The sequence below is a fragment of the Peromyscus eremicus genome, chromosome 1 (genome assembly GCF_949786415.1).
Source record: "Peromyscus eremicus chromosome 1, PerEre_H2_v1, whole genome shotgun sequence".
Taxonomy (NCBI): domain Eukaryota; kingdom Metazoa; phylum Chordata; class Mammalia; order Rodentia; family Cricetidae; genus Peromyscus; species Peromyscus eremicus.
Genome location: NC_081416.1, coordinates 150,217,139 through 150,229,729, shown reverse-complemented (window position 1 = coordinate 150,229,729; position 12,591 = coordinate 150,217,139). Strand labels below are relative to the sequence as shown.

At 41.7% G+C, this 12,591-nt stretch overlaps 1 protein-coding gene across 1 annotated transcript in view; it reads right to left on the bottom strand.

The window, feature by feature from the left end:
* Positions 1-12,591, bottom strand: part of Nell1 (neural EGFL like 1) — an 806,688-nt gene that overhangs the window by 39,510 nt on the left and 754,587 nt on the right. The gene's annotated exons all lie outside the window — the stretch shown is intronic.

Sequence of the window (12,591 nt, the reverse complement as noted above, 5' to 3'; positions counted from 1 at the left end):
ACTTGGATATAAGTCAATGTCTTCATTAGTTATAAAAACAATCATTCTGGAAGTCTCTTTATTAATTCATTTACTAACAGATATTTATTGAGCACATTTATTCTGCTAAGCATATTAGTTACTCTTCTCATTGTTTGTGAGAAAATGTCTGACAAAGCAACTTTATCTTAGCTTTATCTTGCTTTATCTTAGCTCACAGTTGAAGGTACATATCATGGCATGGAAGGCAGAGCCACAGGCATGGTGGTGACTGGCCACACTGCATATGAAGTAGAAGTAGATAATGACTGCAAATGGTCACCCTATTATTACTATTCCTCATTATTTAATCTGGGACTCCAGTTCACAGGATGGTCCACCCATATTCACAGAATACCCTACCTCTCAGTTAATTCTCTCTAGAAATGCACTCTCTTACAGATACACAGGAAGATATGTCTCACTGATTCCTTAGGGAATTTTTCAACCCAATCAACTACCAATCAAAATTAACTATCCTAAAGGGGATACAATCTCATGTGAAGTGCACCTGGATTTGTGTAGCTACATGATACATTAAAAATGGTTACTTCTACAAAAGACATCACTTGATTTCACACATCACAAAATTTCAGCATTCGGAGAAACTTATTACATGGGAGGCTTCAACACTTTCAACTCCTCCAGCACAAGACGGTCTACTGCCTTGCAGTCTTCTTTCTCCTCACTTCCCACCCTCACACCCATATATCAGGTGCTTGATTGGGTTTATAGTGTTACCACCCCCCTCACCCACACACATACAGCTACCTCCCTTTATGAGTATCTCCACTCAGATTGCTGTTGTTCTCTGGAGCATTTACCTCCACATGTGCTTTGCCTGGAAACATCTTTGCCCTTTCTCACTCTCCAAGGGAAACACCATGCTGGCTGGCCCACACTATAGTCTCTACCATTCTCTTCCTGCTTCCTTTCCTGGCCACTCAGACTTCAAGAAGGATTCAAAAGTGAATGGTGATTCCCCCCCCCCCCTCCAACAGTGCTCTATTTGATCTTGAGACAGCCCCTTGCTCCATTTCAGCTCTGCAGCTGCTGCTGTCTGGGCCAGCTCCTTGCCACCTGCTGTCTGGATGTGGCTGCAGCACACAGCCAACTGTGGAAGAGGGGCAGGGCCAGAGCCTCAGAGCATGGGGCACAGTCTGGCCGGCTTGAGGTGCAGGGGTATGACACCTGGTGGCCTGACCCTGGCCGGCAGTTCCTGCTTGCCTAGGTCATGCGTGGCTTTTGGCATGGCCCCTGGCCTGCTTCTGGGTTACCTCGTTCTGTGGTTCTCCAGTGGGGCGGGGACTGTAGCCTTCTCCCTGGCTGCTCCTGGGCCCGCTCCTGAGCCTGGCAGCCTGCCCAATCCTGGCTCTTAGATGGCTGGGGGTGGGGTACAGTGGGGTGGGGGACATCCCATGCACTGCTTGAAGGGCACCATGGCTGGCCTCGACCACCTGGAGGGCTGGGAGGGGCTACAGGCTGGGGCCAGCCAATCAAAAATGGGCAAATCCTGTAACCCCACCTCCCTTAAGACATGCCAGTGCTGTCTGGATTTGCCCTGACATGTCCAAAGATGCCACAGCTAATGAAATTTATCTGTTACTTGCTTAGCTAATCATATTTGTTGGAGATGACCTAACTGTCCCTGAAATTCCCCTAGCTGTGTATAAAAGGAGCCTGAGAGCTTCTCTAGGAGGTCACTGCCAATTTGTTGTGTGGCTGACCCTAGTATGCTGGAGTTTGTTCTCGAGAAATAAACCCTCTTGCTTTTGCAGATGTGAGTGGTGGTCTTTTGTGGAGTGATTTTTGAACCGTTTAAATCTGAGTGATGCAGTTTAAAATTCTATGCTCATAAAGCCACAGGTAAACATTTCACAGCAGCGAGAGTAACCTCAAACTAAAGCAAACAATTCAATATACTTCGCAAAGAAGTTGTAGATGCTGATGTCTGAATTGCTGCTTAGACATGATCTTTGCCTTTAAAGCATTTAAAGCCAGAAGTTTCTGTAATGAAACAATTGTTCATACTGAGCCTCAACAGGCAAGAATCTGACAACTACATAGGAAGCAACACCAAGTATTATTCAGGAACTGAGAAAAGAAGGCAGATGAATCTCCCTGGAGAAAGGTTACAGATCTCCAGGCAGAAAATACCAAGGAGGTGAATCAGAATTGCAGCTGGAAATGCTGACTCCGGGACCTGTCATGTTCACAGAGGTTGTTACTTTGTAGAGGGTCAGCCTCCTTCTGAGATCCCAGGGAAATACCAGCTCATGTCCTCTGTGAGTTGTAACCCCAGATGTACATGCACAGCTACTTAATGTGCCTGGCTCCTCTGGAGGGTTTCAGTGAAAATCCATAGCAGTGGTTTGCAGACATGAGTGGATATCAGCATTAGCCAACAGGGACTCATCAAGACCCCAACTCACAGAGTTGTCTGGAGTGGGTGAAATTTGCATTTCTAAGAACCTCAAGTGAAAGTGGATAGTGCTGCCTAGAGGGTCACATTTCTGGAATCACAGCCTTAATCTATACAGGATATTTCGTATATAGGAATTAAGTCTTCAGTTTTTGTGCCCCACTTACTCTTTTCTCACTAGTAAAACTGTCTGACTACTCAGAAAGCAAGCAAAAGCTTCTCTTACTACTTTTAAAGAGGCACACCCTGGTAATCCCATTACAAGAGAGGAAGACGCAAGAAGATTGAGAAATTCAGGCTGTGATATGTGTAGCTCCAGGACACCTGGGACTACATGATGAGAGTCTGTGTCAAAACAAACAAAAACAAACAAACAAAAACAACAACAAAAAACAACCAGAAACAAAACCCTAAAATTTTATAAAGAAAACTTGCTAGGAACAACCTTTATGATCCTATAATAACAAAAATCAAAATAATAGCTCCTGATGGTTGATTTTTAGAGATGCTACATTCATATAAGAAGAAAGCTCTGAAGAAAACCCTAACCACACTGGAAAATACTTTCTTGGTCTATGTTTTTCCTTGGGTAATACCCAACAACAATTTGTCTGCACACCCCAGCCAAGCTCCATAAAGCCTTCCTCAGAGCTTTCCCTTCCTCTGACCTCTCACTGGGTGGGTCATCACATCACAAAAGGGTCATCTCTAGCCTCAGAAGCTCTCTCTGTACCACACATGCCCTTCCCTATACCCAGAGTCTGACTCAGCATGTTCCTACTAGAGACACCACTGAGATGCTATGGTCTGATCCATGACCTATTTTCAACTCTTAGCCAACCAACATAAATAAGAGAGCAGCTCTCTGAATGTTATTTTTGTAAAACAGATGAATCTAATTATATAGAAAGGAGATGTCTCAGGTTTTCTATTGCTGTGAAGAGACATCATGACTATGGTAACTTTATAAAGGAAAACATTTAATTACAGTTCAGAGGTTTAGTCTATTATCAACATAGTGGAAAGCACACAGGCATGCATGCAGACATGGTGCTGGAGAAGGGGTTGAGAGTTCTACATCACAATCTGCAGGTAGCAGGAAGTGAACTGAGAGCCACTAGACCTGGTTTGAGCATTTGAGACCTGAAAACCAGCTCCCTGGTGATGCATTTCCTCCAACAAAGTCACACCGACTTCAACAAGGCCACACACACCTCCTAATAGTGACACTCCCTATGGGCCTATGGGGGCCATTTTATTCCAACACCACAGGAGACAAAATATACATTCTATGCAAACAGAATCACAACCGTCCAAAGCACCATTTATCTCACAGAAAAGCCAACTACATGTTAGGAAGCCAGAGCTCAACACAGAACAGAACTGAATGACTCATATTAAATGATCACATCAACAAAGAAATTAATAGACACACAGACATAGATTGACATGACTTCGTTCTAAGAAAGTTCAACTTATAAAAAAATCTACTATTTACACAGCAGCTTATGTAGTGGGTAGCCATTCCAACCTTGATCTGGAAGTTCCAACCCCCATTGAGGCTTCGGTAACTGTCACACATACAAGGCGGGGCCAAGAGAGGACCTTGAAAACCTGAGCTCCAGATGCGCCATCTCTCCTGTTTCCTGGACCCTGGACGCTGGAGGTAGACTGAGCAGAGTTCTCCAGAGAACACCACTGGACTGCACTGCATCTTTCCCAGACCCTGCAACCTACCTATCCCTTCATTTGTAAGTTACACCACTAAATAAATCTCCCTTTTAACTACGTGGAGTGGCCTTAATAATTTCACTAATAAACTTGTATACTCAACAGATCTTTGCTGAGGACTTGGATAAGAAATCTCTTCAGAAGCTGCTCATTTTTCAATGGCAATGCCTGAATAAGGCTTTCTAGAAAGTTCCAGCAATTACCACTAAGTCACGAGATTTCAACAAGTACATTCTGCACTGGGAATCACTCTCCCATAGAGATGGGTTCCCAGTAGTTTATACAATCCCAAGTGGTTAACTCTAAACAAATGTGCACATGAGCAACATTCAATGTACTCTATAGATTTTGTGTCTGTCTGTCTGTCTATCTGTCTGTATAAGAATAATCAGTAAAAAAAAAAGAAGAGGAGGCCATGAGTTTAAGAAATAGTAGATGGAGACAGAAGAGAAGTTGGAGAGGGCAGTAAAAAGAGTAGATATGATGTAAAGATATGAAATTCTCAAAAAAATTCAAAAAATGCCTGGGAAATAAAAGAGATTTTAGGCCAAATTAATTTGGGACATTCATAATACATAGGGAAGACTCAGCTTATTTGTTCATTAAATAAATGGTCATTATGCAAATCTCTTTCTAACAGAATTATTCTGAGCATAAATGAGTCAGGAAATGGAAAGCTCTTACAACATTAATAGTGTATGAGTTTTAGGTATTATTAGTAGATTTTTATACTTTTACCTGTGAGCCCAATTGTTCATATACCATCTGGTATGACAGTTCTCTGGTCTGAGCTGACTCCTTTCTCCCCTAATTGCTTTCATATTTTATTTATTTATTTATTATTATTTTTTCCCCATTTTTCTTTATTAAGAAATTTTCTACTCACTCCACATACTATCCACAGACCCTCCCTCCCCTCTCCTCCCACCTCCAGCCCTCTTTCCCAAGCTACACCTCATCCCCACATCCCCCAAGTCAAGGTCCCCCAAGGGGAGTCAGCAGAGCCCATCACACTGAGGCTAGGCAGGTCCAAGCCCCTTCCCACTGCACCAAGGCTGTGCAAGGTGTCACACCATAGGTACCGGGTTCCAGAAGCCTGCCCGTAGACCAGGGACAGATCCCGATCCCCCTGCCTGGGTGCCCCTCAAACAGTTCGAGCCAAACGACCATCTTCCTTATCCAGAGGGCCTAGTCCAGTCTCATGGGGGCTCCACAACCACCAGTCCACAGTTCATGGGCTTCCACTAGTGTGGCCAGTCATCTCTGCACATCCTCCCATCATGATCTCAATGTCCCTTGCCCGCAGTATCTCTCCTCTCTCTCAATTGGATTCCCGGAGCTCAGCCTGGTGCCTGGCCATGGATCTCTGTATCTGCCTCTATCAGTCACTTGACAAAGGCTCTATGATGACAGCTAGGTTATTTACTAGGCTGGTCACTAGAGTAGACCAGTCCAGGCACCCTCTGGACCACTGCCAGCACACCAAGGTGGGGTCAAGATTGTGGATTCCTGAGACCCTCCCCAGCACACTGCTTCTTCCTATTCCCATGATGTCCTCATCTATCATGGTATTTTCCTCCCTGCCCTCCCACTCTGTCCTTGTTCCAGCTTGACCCTCCCATTTCCCTATATTCTCATCCCCCACTCTTCACCCTCTGCCACACTCCCACACCCAGTCCATTCATGTGGATCTCATCCACTTCTCCTTCACAGGGTCATCCATGTGTCCCTCCTAGGGTCTTTCCTTGTTAGCTAGCCTTTTTGGAGTTGTGGGTTGCAATCTGGCCATCTCTTCCCTCACGTTTAGTATCCACTTTAAGGGAGTACATACTATGTTTGTCCTTCTGAGTCTGGGTTACCTCACTCAAGATGGTATTTTCTAGTTCTATTCATTTGCCTGCAAATTTCATGTTATCATTGTTTTTTACTGCTGAGTAGTACTCCATTGTGTATATGTGCCATATTTTCTTTATCCATTCTTCAGTTGAGGGGCATCTAGGTTGTTTCCAGGTTCTTGCTATTACAAACAATGCTGATATGAACATAGTTGAGCATGTGTCCTTGTGGTAAGATTGAGCATTTCTTGGGTATATGCCCAAGAGTGGTATAACTGGGTCTTGAGAAGACTTATTCCCAAGTTTCTGAGAAACTGTCATACTTATTTCCAGAGTAGTTGTACAAGTTTGCATTCCCACCAACATTGGAGGATTGTTCCCCTTGCTCCACATCCTCTCCAACATAAGCTGTCTTCAGTGTTTTTGATCTTAGCCATTCTGACAGGTGTAAGATGGTATCTCAGAGTTGTTTTTATTTGCATTTACCTGATGACTAAGGATGTTGAGCAATTCCTTAAATGCCTTTCAGCCATTTGAGATTCTTCTGTTGGGAATTCTCTGTTAAGTTCTGTAGCCCATTTTTTAATTGGATTGTTCAGTATTTTGATGTCTAGCTTTTTGAGTTCTTTATATATTTTGGAGATCAGCCCTCTGTCAGATGTGGGGTTGGTGAAGATCTTTTCCACTTCCACATTTTATAATGCCAACCACATCATGTTACAGCAAACTGTAGTTTGTATAAAAATGCTACTGTTTGCTTCATGGGTAATTTTTTCAATTTCTATGTTTTAGTATTCCTAAGGAATGAATCCTCTGCACCATACATCTCACCATCTTAAACTGTTTTATGGATATTATGTATGCATGTGTGTATGTATGTGTGTATGTATGTATGCATGTATGCATATATGCAGATGCATGTGCTTGTATGTGTGCACTCATACATGTGCTCATGTGCACACACCAACCTCCTAATTATCCCCTCTATTTTTATTCATATGGTTGCCATCTGGTAAGAACAGAGCCCCAGGCTCCCTACATCCTCTGCACTGCTGCCTGACCATTGCTAGTTACTACAACCATTATGAAGATGTTTGAACAACATGGAAATTGACACTAAATCTATACTAAACAGGGTCAGAGATGGTGGCATGGTTTGAGTCTTAAATGACCCCCCAAAGCCCATGAGCTAAAGGCTTTAACCACAATGCAACAGTATTTAGGAGTGTGGTCTTTAAGAGGTGACTGCATCATCAGAGTTCTGACCAGATCAGTACATCAATCCATTTCTGGATTCTGACCCTATTGGGTCAGTTGGGAGGTACAGGAGACCTAGTTGAAGGAAGTAGACCACTGAGGCTCTTACCTTGAAGGATATAAGTTGCCCCGGCCATTTCTTACCCTTCTCTTTTTATTTGCTCCCTGGCCATAATGACGTGGGCACTTTTGTCAATCACATGATCTCCATCATGATATTCTGCCTTGCTATGAACTTAAAGGCAATGGAATTGGCCAACAATGGACCAAAGCCCCTAAAACCTACCTCCTTTCATATTATCTGCCTCAGATATCTTGTCTCAGCAACACAAAGCTGAATAACACAGAGTGTCTGACAGAATAGACCTTATAGTAAATTTAAGATCCTATTAGAATTCTACCAAATACCTGGATTTAGTTCCAATGTTCAACAACACACAGACTTGCACTGTTAGCCTGTTTGTCCAGGTGACTGCTGAGTCTTGGGTATGATAGATTCTGTTCCAATATCATGTGTTAAATATTTATCAATTAAATAAGGAAGAACATTTATCTTTCCAGGGAAGTCTCAACAACACATCCTGTCTACTCATCATGCTTCACAGGTCCAGGATTATACACATGTGGCTTGACTTTCAAGGGAATAGCAAGTTTCCAGAGGGGTTTAACAGGACTCATTTTCATCTGATTCATCAGCTGTAGACAACTTCTCTGTGAGGTCTTTTGAAGGTACACAGATAGCCAAGAACAAATGTGGAAGATGTTCTCAACCTCTCTATCCGGGTCCTGGTGACATTGATCCATCCTGTATCTACCTTTACCCACTCAGTCTTTGGCATATCTCAAAATATATATAACAGCTAACATGCACGGAAATGTCACAATACTTCTGAATAATTAAGAATTGCTAACAAACATTTTTAATAAGAAATTACAGTAGAACCTTCCCTTGTCACTTGGTTATTTCTTGTTATCTTGTATGGTGACAAAAGTTAACAATAAACAAATAATACTTCATTGTTTAAAAACAGTATTTTAATAACTTCTAATAATCAATGTCAGTTTGTTCTTCATTAGATGGTGACAGTGGGGGCACAGCTCTTCATGCAGCTGTGCTGTTTATTGTGACCAGAGAGCAGAGCACAGTAAAGTATTCACTTTACTGCATCCTGTGGGAAAGGTCGAGGCAGGAGGCTGACAGTTGCCTAGTGTTGGGAGAAGAACTGTGTCTTCCTCCAGTGCACCTCAACAAAAATGGATTTTACTTATTAATTACTATAAGGCATTCCCAACATGATTTAACTTAATACAGATATACAGAACATACCAAAATGCTGTAGAGATGAAAACTGATTAATAACATAAGATTTATCTAGTAAATTCTGCTATAAATAAATAGCTGTAGGTCCACATAATATGAAAGGTATTTAAAAACTATTCTCATTAATGGAGACATCTATGACAATGATTTGGAGATGTTTTAAAAGACCACTGCGTCCAGGTCCCAAGCAAGACCAACTGGTAGTAATTCTGATTATGCTGCTAGATCATAAGCATTTTTAAAAAGCACCTGACATCTGATGTGAAATGAGTTTGGAAATTCCAGGTTTGGAGAGTAGGACTTGATTGGAACTTTGGCTAGTAGAAATGGGAGAAATATACAAACAAAGAGTAATGCACTAAGGAAGAATGGAATAAGGACTTGAGCAGGCTGGAGTATCCATGCAAATCATGAAAAATACGAAAGGAAAACAAAGGTCCATAAGCAAGACTGAGACCATTGTGACCCAGTGACATGGAGGGGAGGGGAAGGGAATCTATTCTTTCTCTATGCCATCATTAAGTGTACAGTGTTCCTCCTCATTTCTTGATGATGCTGACTACTATGCCTAGATAGAAAAGCAGTCTCTAGGCTGAAGCAAAGGTTCTGCAAAAATGTGACTTCCCTACAAGCATGAAGAACTGAGTTCAGATCCCTAGCACACACGTAAAATTGTGGTATAGTGATACATATCCGTAATTCCAATGCTGGAGGGGTAGGGGCAGAGATGGAAGGATTCCTGCAGCTCATTGGTCAACCAGATAATTGCATTGCTCCAGGTTCAGTGAGAAATTCCATTCAAATAGTAAGAAAAGTGATCACAGAAGACAGCCAAACATTAATGTCTGTCCTCTGCACACCTGCATGTACACCTGTACAAATCTACATCTCCATACATACACATACACATGCACACATACACATGAATATGTATACACACACACACACACACACACACACACACACACGCACACACACACACAGAGCTGCTTACAACTTCCACAATAGCATTGAGAATCATAGTCTCCTACTACTTCATCAAAACACAGTGTCATAGCAGGCCACTGGCACCTTCTGGTAATACTAAACACAGGTATCTGTGTGTCCTTGCCTCCTGACATCGTACAAATGAACAAAACAGAGAACAATTGCTTCCAAAGAGTCTCTTGTGCATGATGACTCAGTCTCTATAACGCCTGGTACCACTCAATTGCTGGGTCATATGATCTACTTTGGGAAAAAGATGAGTATTTTTATACATAAAAATAAATCTTGTCTGAATGCTATTCTTTATTGTGTCAACATTGCAGAGTTTCTGGTGAAGTGAATATAGCAGGTATTATTATTACCATCTGACAACAAAAACAACAACAACAAACAGAATAGAATGATGAGACTATTCTTCTAAAAGCCTAAATGGCTGCATTTTCAGATCCTAATGCTTGTGATTCTACCATTGTCTGAGAGAGAAAGCATAGCTGAGTCCATTTTGTGAAACCATCCTTTTATTTTAAAGGTTGTTTCAGGAACTGCCTTCTCTTTTAAATGTAGGCATTAGTGGTTTGTGCTATTTAGAGCTTATTTGGGTGTGATCATTTTCACTGCCACTAAGCTCTATTATTATGATTCTGAGTTTGTAGTTCATAAAGCCCTCAAGAATAGACATCTCCACTTGCTCACAGTTAAATCTCCAGAAGGTGGGATGCAGGGGAGCTCTTAGTGAATGTCTTCTCTGAAATATCTCGAGAGGTGTTAGAGAATTTTTTTTTTTTTTTGGTGTTTTGAGGCAATGTTTCTCTGTGTAGCTTTGCGCCTTTCCTGGAACTCACTTGGTAGCCCAGGCTGGCCTCAAACTCACAGAGATCCGCCTGCCTCTGCCTCCTGAGGCTGGGATTAAAGGTGTGCGCCACCACCGCCCGGCTGTGTTAGAAAATTTAACATCGTTTGCCCTGCAGAACAATCTATAGACCTAGCTATGTCAAGCCAAATAGAAAATATAGCTGACCTCATATATTTTGAATGTCTGTTCTTCTGCCCATGTGACACAGCTGTTTTGAATACTGGATTTTTCTAGAGGCCACAGGTACAGTATCAAAAGATAGACAAGGTCTCTGCCTCCCAAGAACATGTATATTTGAAACAAGAGGCTATTAGAATTATGTTTGTGCATGTGCTAAAGACTATTTAAGACATAAATATATAACATAACAAAATGCTTGGGGAAGATAGGATACAGAAACTTGAATAATCGTCACACTGGCTCTGCCTAAAGAAGAACATTTGATACGGGACCTAACAGATAGGGCAGCAATGCCAGGGTCAGAGAGCACAGGAAGGACAAACCAGGAACTAGGAGGCACTTACTGCCATGTTGCAGTCCTGGAAAGAGCAAGCAGGCTAGCATACTTAGGAGATGAAGCCAGGAGGTAGGCAGGGACAATGCCACCTAAAAGCTTGACAGCGTAGAAGTGAGAAAGTTGCTCATAGAGAAGGTGGTATTCAATGTAAGTTTGTACAGGAAGACAGCATACCACAATTTACACATTTGTTTGTTCAGAAAAAAATTCTGGACAAAAAAAAAAATGCTGTCAGTTACCAAAGAAACATTGAGTGATAGCCAGAATTATGTTCTCATGTTTTTTAGAAATGTGAGAAAAAGAAATATAACTTAGATTAACAGTTAAAGTTCTAAGTGATATGAATTAAAACAACTATATTATTGTCAAAAAGTCCACTTCAATCAGGAAGGTCCCTGTGCAGGAAAGGAGTCAGTCCCTGAATGAAATAAGGGTGTGCATGAGCTCATATACACACGTGTATACATACAAGCACTCTTACACACATCCCTGTGCATGTGCATGCATGCCACTTAGTCTGGCAGACAGAGACCAACACTGGGACTATGTCAATCTACTGTGACAATTATATTAGAACATGTGCACACAGTGACTGTCCTTGGCATCCATGAGGTTGGCTCCCTTGAATAAGGTTCAGCTCTCTCTGGTATCAAATAAAGCTTGTGCTGGGGAGCAAGCAACTACCCCTCTCCATGTCAGAGTTTCTTTGGTAGTCACATAATCTGACTGCATTTCCTAATTTATTGTACACTGACTACAATAGTTCTCACTGGAAAGGTACCAGAATAAAGCATGTTTTGAAACTGGAATGCAGTACTGAAACTGTCCTGGGTAAAGGATATAAAATCAGCAGACCAGAGGACCAATAATTCCTATGAACACATCAAAGAGGAAAACAGATACACATGAGCTGGCTGTCACCTGGCTTCCCATCCACAGTTGAGGCACACCACATGCAGAGGTGTGTAGCCCCATGGCAGGCCCAGTCATTTATGATGCTGTTTTAACCAGGTTGTTTCTAAAGCTCTTTATAACTAAAATGCAGGCATCTCCTTCATTAATGACATTACATATAATCACTGAGAATTAAATTTTTATTTCAGCCCTCAAAGTTAGTATCCTGTATGTTAGTATTGTACTTATCTCCAGTCCTTAGGTATAGCCATTTGGTCTGTTATTCACATAAACTCTATGTCATGAACTATATACATATACAGAAATACCAATAGTATGTAAAGGAAGTATGTGAAAACTTAAAGAAAAAGCTCTCCATGAAGTTATAAACCATTATTTCAACAATAGTAGAAATGCAGGTGAGTATTAACATAATGCTGAAATGTACCGACATTTAAGATAAACACTAATACATTTTGAATATTTAATAGATGCTAATCAAGTTAGCTATTACAATGTTCATAACAATTAGAAACAAGCATTATCTCCATTTTATAGATGTTGGTCGTCGAGGCACAGACTAGAAAGTGTTTGCCTAAACTAACATATCCAGAAGTGGAAGAGCTGGAATTGTGTCCAGGAGTCTACCCCAAGGGTCTATGCTTGTAACTACCATCCCCCATTCATCCCAAAACCAAGAGGATGGTAGAAAGCTAGTGCTATGTCCCACTGTGGCTTAGCTGATCTTTACTTGTC